The following is a 7,457-nucleotide window of genomic DNA, read 5'->3' as shown; positions in this document are numbered from 1 at the left end:
AATAAAGTATATCAATTGGTCAACCAATCAATTTTGACCCATAAAACATTATATCTTTGAGAAGTGCTCTCATTTCTATTTTAGAATACTAAGAGGTTGCAACAGTACTGATGTTTTTCGATGTTCAATTTTAACTTGCTAATACACTAGACATTTAACTACAAAATTTATTATATTTTGTTTCATATCCAACCACCAAATGATCTTCTCATATCCCGATATATCTGAAAGTGTAAAGAGAACTATACACATCATTGAGGATCTTGTCTCTCAAACTTTGATATTAGAGAACACACACGCGACCTCTAAATCTCATAATGTCTCTATCATAGAAAAATTTATACGATACCCTCGGTGACTTTCTACCTTACCTAAACACACTAATCAATTGATACTTATCCACATAGATCTCATCCAAAAGGGTTGACTAAATCTGAAGGCTTGTCAATTGCCTCATGATTCCCTCGATCTGCTCTTTCATCAATTTCTGTGGTAACTCTTAGCTAGTGGTAATTTATGGAAAAACTACATTTCAACTTAAAGTATCTACAACTACGTTAGCCTTACCCAAATGGTATTTGATCTCACACCCATTATTTTTCACTAATTCCATCCACTATTTTTGGCTTATATTGAGCTTTTTCTAGGTAAAGAAATACTTGAGACTCTTATGATCTATGTATATGTTACTGTTGACCCTATACAAATAGTGTCACCATATCTTAAGAGCAAACACGACGACTATCAACTTAAGGTTATATGTCAGGTATTGAGTCTTGTAATCTTTCAATCGACATCACTTTACCTTTCTACATCAAAACCACTCCTAAACCCTTATGTGAGGCATCAGTAAAGAGATCACATTCTTCGCTTTCTATTGCAAAGCTAAGATGAGAGTTGATGTTAACATCATCTTTAACTCTTAAAAACTCTACTTGTAGGTATTAGACTGCCTGAAAAGAATCTTTACAAGTTAACTCTATGAGTGATTAAGCTAGCTTGGTGAATCTCTCAACAAACCACTTGTAATAACTTGCCAACCAAAAGAAACCCCTTACCTTTGTGGTTGTCTTGGGCCTCTGCTACTCTAACGCAACCTTTATTTTGCCCGGGTTTATTGAGATGCCATTTTGTTGAGACTACATGTCTAAGAAAAGCCACTCTGTCTAGCCAGGACTTGCACTTGAAAAATTTAACATACAACTGCTTCTCTCTCAACCTACGAAGCACAAACCTTAGATGTTATGCATACTCTTCTCGATTCTTAGAGTATACTAGGATATTGTCTATGAACACCATAATGAACTTGTCTAGGCAATCTTGGAAAATTCTGCTTATAAGGTCTATAAATACTAATTGGGCATTCGTTAACCCGAATAACATAACCACAAACTCATAATGCTTATATCTAGTTTTGAATGTAGTCTTAGGTATATCTTACTCAGTAACCCAAATCTAATGATAACCTAACCTCAGGTCAATCTTAGAAAACACTCATGTACCCTTGAGTTAATCAAACAAGTCATTAGTCTTAAAGACTAGGTATTTATTTTTTACTGTGACTTTGTTCAACTCCCGTAATTGATGCACATCTTTATCAATCTATCTTTCTTTTTCACAAACAAGATCGATGCACCTCACGACGAGTAGTTTGGTTTGATTAAACCATTATCTAATAACTCTTGTAGTTGTTTCTTTAACTCTTGAAGTTTAGTTGGGGCCATACTATATGTTGCCTTAAAAATTGGTACAGTGCCCAAAGCCAACTTAATGTTAACTTCACCTTTCTCTTGGGTACAAACCCTAAAAGACTATCAAGAAAAACATATGGAAGTTTTTACACCACTAAAGTATCTTTCACATTTAGGGTTGTTTCCTCATATTTGTTAATTATATGTGCCAAATATGTGATGTATCCCTTGCTCAACATTTTTCTTGCCTTGACACTATTAATCATTATATTGAGAACTCGTCTTCTATAAAGTTGAACTACTTACCATTATCTAGGTTGAACTGGACCTTTTTCTTCTTACAGTCTATCTCTGCCCTATATTTGCTTAAGAAGTCCATGTTGAGGATTACATCAAAGTTAGACATATCTATCACAATCAGATCTACAACCAACTCTTAATTTCGTGGAGAAACCATCTTTCCAATCAACATATGGTTATTATGGATTTTGTCTCCATCTGACATCTCTATACTAATTTGTGAGACTATTGTAGGCTCCAACCGTAATCTCTCTACTATGTCACTAATAATGAGACATTTATAACACCATAGCCAATCAATGCATACAAATGATAAGAATGAAATATTGACTAACCCAACACTATTGTTAGGTTAGCCTTAACTTGAGTTTGAGTGGTTGCATACATTTGAGCTGTACTCCTTTAATTATTTGCTTTGTTGGGGTTGGTACTATTACCGGTGTACACTCTTTAGCAAAATGGTCTGGTTGCTTGCACGTATAACATACCCTTTAACTGGCTAGGTACTTATCGATATGTTCTGCCCATATCTGTGGCAAGTAAAGGTATCATTATGCCTTAATTGATCCTCTCTCCTCTACTTTTTACCTTTTTAGTTCTTTTTATTTCTAGGTTGGAAGAACTTCTTACCTTTAAGATCCATACTATTACTATCTCGATTGCCACCCTTTTAGTTGCCACATATAATTATCTAGTTTTGTCTTTGGGGTGGGGTTATTGGCACTGGTTGGTCAAGTATACCTTTCTCTTAAATTATCCTTTATCTCATGGCCTTTGACCTCAATGCTCTGCCTAAGGCCTCTGATAAAGATTTAGAAGGATTATTTCCTTTCATGACATCTTTGGTGATATCTAACCTGAGTTTTCCTAAGAATTCCTCAAACTTGCCCTTGTCTGAACTGGTTACTTTTGGAGCATACTTAACTAAGGAGTTTAGCTTGGTAAAGAACTTTTTCACTATCATACAACCTTGCTTTATGTGGAGAAACTCTTGGGCCTTCACAAAAAGAATATTCGCAGATAGGTACTCTTTCTCAAAAGCTCATCTAAAATCAACCCTAATCATCTTTGACACTCGATTGACATGTTGGATCTTATCTATATCTGTCATGGTGTAAACCTTTAAAACATCATCTACTACTTCCAACAACTTCTTAGTTGGTAATTCATAAAAACTACACTACTTTTGAAATAGAGGGCTAGTGTCTATCTACTAGACTATAATAGGATGAGAGCCTAACCTCTGCTACCACCCACTATCTTCAACCTGGGTGCTTTTATGCCTATTTTGTCTAACTAGATGGTAACTCTACAACTGGAGGTTGGTTTAGCATTGGTAAGACATGAACTGGGTGTTTAACACTCTTAAATGCCTTTATATTCTACCTAAGAATGTCTTTAACTATTTGACACATAGTTTCACTATTTATTGTTGGTACAACTAACATGTAGGATGTCTGTCCCTAAGGCTTAGCTTGGCTTATCTTATAGTTAGGGACCTTTAGGGCATCATTGATTAACCTCTTAGACCTCCTTATCCAAAAATGAAGTCATGATTCAAGCACATATATCACTTTAACTAAATACAAGTTTATTATAATTACAACAGTAGGTGTACGAGGGCGGTCAATGTTGTATAAAGGGCTACTTTCCTTTCATAACTCTATTATGCATTTTTAGACACTCTGGAATTAAACACTTTTCTAGGTTCCAAAACCATTCTCTAATAACATAAATATAACACTCATCTCTAGATATATACCCATACATAGAATATGATCCAAAAAGACATGCACAATTTGACTATTTAATTTTAAAACCATGAAAGCCAATGTATGGTAGTAAGTGAAACATGAAATACCTCATTTATTAAACTTTATAAATCAAAATGTCTAAAAATCCAATCCAACAGTTATTGCATAATAAATCACAAAACCATAACTAAAATGGCAAAATACATAAATTGAAAGAAATATATAAAAAGCCAAATTTGCCCTTTGCCCTTACGTAACTACTTGCTAGATTGTTGGCTCCTCTGCATGTCTTGTTACTCACCTCTATTTACAAGACAACAAAAAAGAACGTATGTGTGAATACACTTAGTAAGTTGGTGACCTCTTGACACCCCAAATAAAATGTAAAACTGATACACTTGGCATTCTATTTGTAAACTTGGATATGGTCATAACTTGGCACCTTCATGCCCTAACATAAGACACCCATAAAGGTTAATAAGGACTAAACTAAAATTGGCATATATTGATGCCTTAGTTAAAACGTAAGACATCTTGTATGTCACCATTTATTATGCCTTGTGCATATATCATATGGTGTGTTGGGTTAGCTAATAGGGACACCCTAGTCCCATGGGGAAATATAGCAATTGTTCTTCCCTTGCCATATATGTTAGTTATGAAACTATTGTCTAAACCATCTTAGGATAACCCTTACATTGGGTATGTATGTCATTTATCTTGCTGACCACATAAAGAAATATTTGAAAACCATAATCTTTTACCATGCATATTTGAGCAGAACTAAACTGAGTGGCTAATACATCTTAGCGCCGAGTACATAATACATCTCATAGGTATCTAGCCCTATCATTTTCATGTAAATCACCACTTTTGCACATAGCTGTTGGCTATCTAGATGTGTACCACTTTCCTCAACTTTTTTTATTTTTAACCTAAATCTAACATGATTGGAGTCTTGTGGCATCTTCTACATAGTTAGACATTCTTTCTAATTCTAACTATTTGTCTTTCTTACTAAACTCTCTTATTCTTTCTTTTTTTTTTTCTTCCTTTTCATGGTACTTGAATTAGGGATAAAATGGTCTTTTACTACCACACAAGTGTGTACCTAAGGTGCACTCTTATGTTCCTCTAATTAGGCATGTTGTCCATTTTTGGAAAGTCACACAAGACATGCTACACGACTATATATGCCTTTCCTTATAATAAGCATACGAAAGTCGGGGAATATTCCATTTTGTTTGATAAACACATAGACATGTCTAAGGCTATACACAGTCATGTGTTGTGATCCAGAAATCGCAAAAGCTTATGGATTTTTTTTTTCATATTAACTTCTGGCAATACTATCACATCTCAAAACTTAGGGAGAGTATCTATGCATCATAAACATATTTTATCAATACACACAAAACCATCTAACATCACAAATTATAATTGTTCTTTTATCACTAACCTCTATTCATCGTTCAATAGCAAACTTATGGCAAAACAAGTGATTCATCATCATATAATCATATACAAGTATTGCAAAATCATCATGTTATCATGAAAATTGTTCAGAATATCATAACCTCTAATTACATGCTCTAAATTCATTTAAAACATGCTTGCCAAGTTGAGGAGAAGAGATCAACTTACTTGTCTTCCTAAGACTGCTTAAGTCTTCAATGGTAATAATTTCCAACGATCGAAGTTTTTCTCTATGACCAATTACCTCTTTTCTCTCTCCTTTCTTACTATTTGTGTAACTGAGTGTGAAAAGAATGATGAAAAATTAGGTTTCACTTCTTTTTATATTGCCTCTTGGATATCACAGATGGGCATATAACCACTATACATGGGCATACATTATGTCACACAACTATGGAAATCCTCTAATTTCGTTACAATTTTGATCTTATCTCAAATTCAAATTTTTATGATGATACACAAATGTGTATACCCTTACACATAATCGTTTATCATTCTAGAAAACATTAATTAATTTAATTAAAAAAAAAAATACTAAAGTACCCTTAGGCTTACTTGTAGGTGTTACATGATGACTATCAACTCAAAGTTATGTGTTGAATACCTGGTCTCATAATTCTTCAACTATTAGAAGGCATATGCTATAACTTTATCCTATTGTATAAACACTGCTCCTGATCCATGATGTAAATCATCTATAAATATGTCATACTTTTCGTCCTTTATTGGCAAAACTAAAATGGAAGCTAATGTCAACCTCATTTTTAATTCCTAAAAAATTTACTTACAGGCATCAAACCATCTGAAAGGAACATTCTTGTGATTCAACTATATGAGCAATTAGGCTAATTTAGCAAAACCCTCAACGAGCCGCTTGTAATAACCTACTAACCTAAGGAAACTCCTTAACTTCTTAACTATCTTAGGCTTCTGCCGCTCTAATACAAACTCCATTTTACTACGGTTTATTGATATACCATTATTGAGATCATGTGTCTAAGAAAAGTCACTCTGTCTAGCCAGAACTCGCACTTAGAAAATTTGTCACATAATTGTCTCTCTCATAACCTTTGCAAGACAATCCTCAGATGATATGTATGCTCTTCTAGAGTCTTGGAGTAAACTAGGATGTCATCTATGAAAACCATTATAAATTGTCTAAACAATCATGGAACACCTTGTTCATAAGGTTCATAAACATTGTTAGGGTATTGGTCAACCTGAAGTTCATAACTATGAACTTATAATGCCTATATCTAGTTTTGAATGCATTTTTGGGTATATTTTGCTCGATACCACAAAGATGATGATATTCTAATCTCAAGTCAATTTTGGAAAACACTAAAGCACCCTTGAGTTGATTAAATAAGTTGGTAATTCTCGAAAGGGGATAGTATTCTTTACTATCACTTTATTCAACTCCCAATAGTTAATGCACAGATCTATCTTTCTTCTTTACAAATAAGATTAATGCACCCCAAGGTGAGTGGCTTAGTCTAATGAAACCATTATTTAATAGCTCTTGCAACTGTTTCTTTAACTCCTTAGTTCAGTTAGGGTCTTCTGTATGGTGCCTTGGAAATTAGTGCTATGTCTAAGGCTAACTCAATGTTAAACTTGATCTCTCTCTTTGGTGCTAACCCTGGAAGACTATTAAGGAAACTATTTTGGAATTTTTGTACCATTAGAATATCTTTCACATCTAGGATTATTTTATCTGATCTGTTCACTATGTGCGCCAAATATACCATGCATTTTTTGCTTAAAATTTTCCTGGCCTTGACATTGTTGATCATTATGCTGAGGACTCAACTCTCTCTAAAATTAAATAGCTCACTATTATCTAGGTTGAATAAGACCTTATTCTTCCTGTAGTTAATCACTGCCCCATTTTTGCTCAAGAAGTCTATACCAAGTATCACACCAAAATTAGGTATATCCATCATAATTAAGTCCACAACCATCTCTTGGCCTTCTAGAGAAACTTTCTCTCCTATCAACATGTGACTCATCTGGATCTTCTCTTTATTGGGCATCTTTATATTGATCTACGAGACTATTGTGGACTCTAGCCTTATTATCTCTACTATACCACTAATAATAAAACAGTATGTAGCAACAGAGTTAATCAATGCATACAAAGGACAACAATGAAAGATTAATTGACCCATCACTACACCAGAGTTAAAGAATGCTTGTTGGGTCTATGACTTATATATTAGTAGATTTTACTAAA

This window comes from Mangifera indica, chromosome 8 (assembly GCF_011075055.1).
Source record: "Mangifera indica cultivar Alphonso chromosome 8, CATAS_Mindica_2.1, whole genome shotgun sequence".
NCBI lineage: Eukaryota > Viridiplantae > Streptophyta > Magnoliopsida > Sapindales > Anacardiaceae > Mangifera > Mangifera indica.
The sequence above is the reverse complement of the archived record's forward strand: the minus strand, read 5'-3'. Positions refer to the sequence as shown.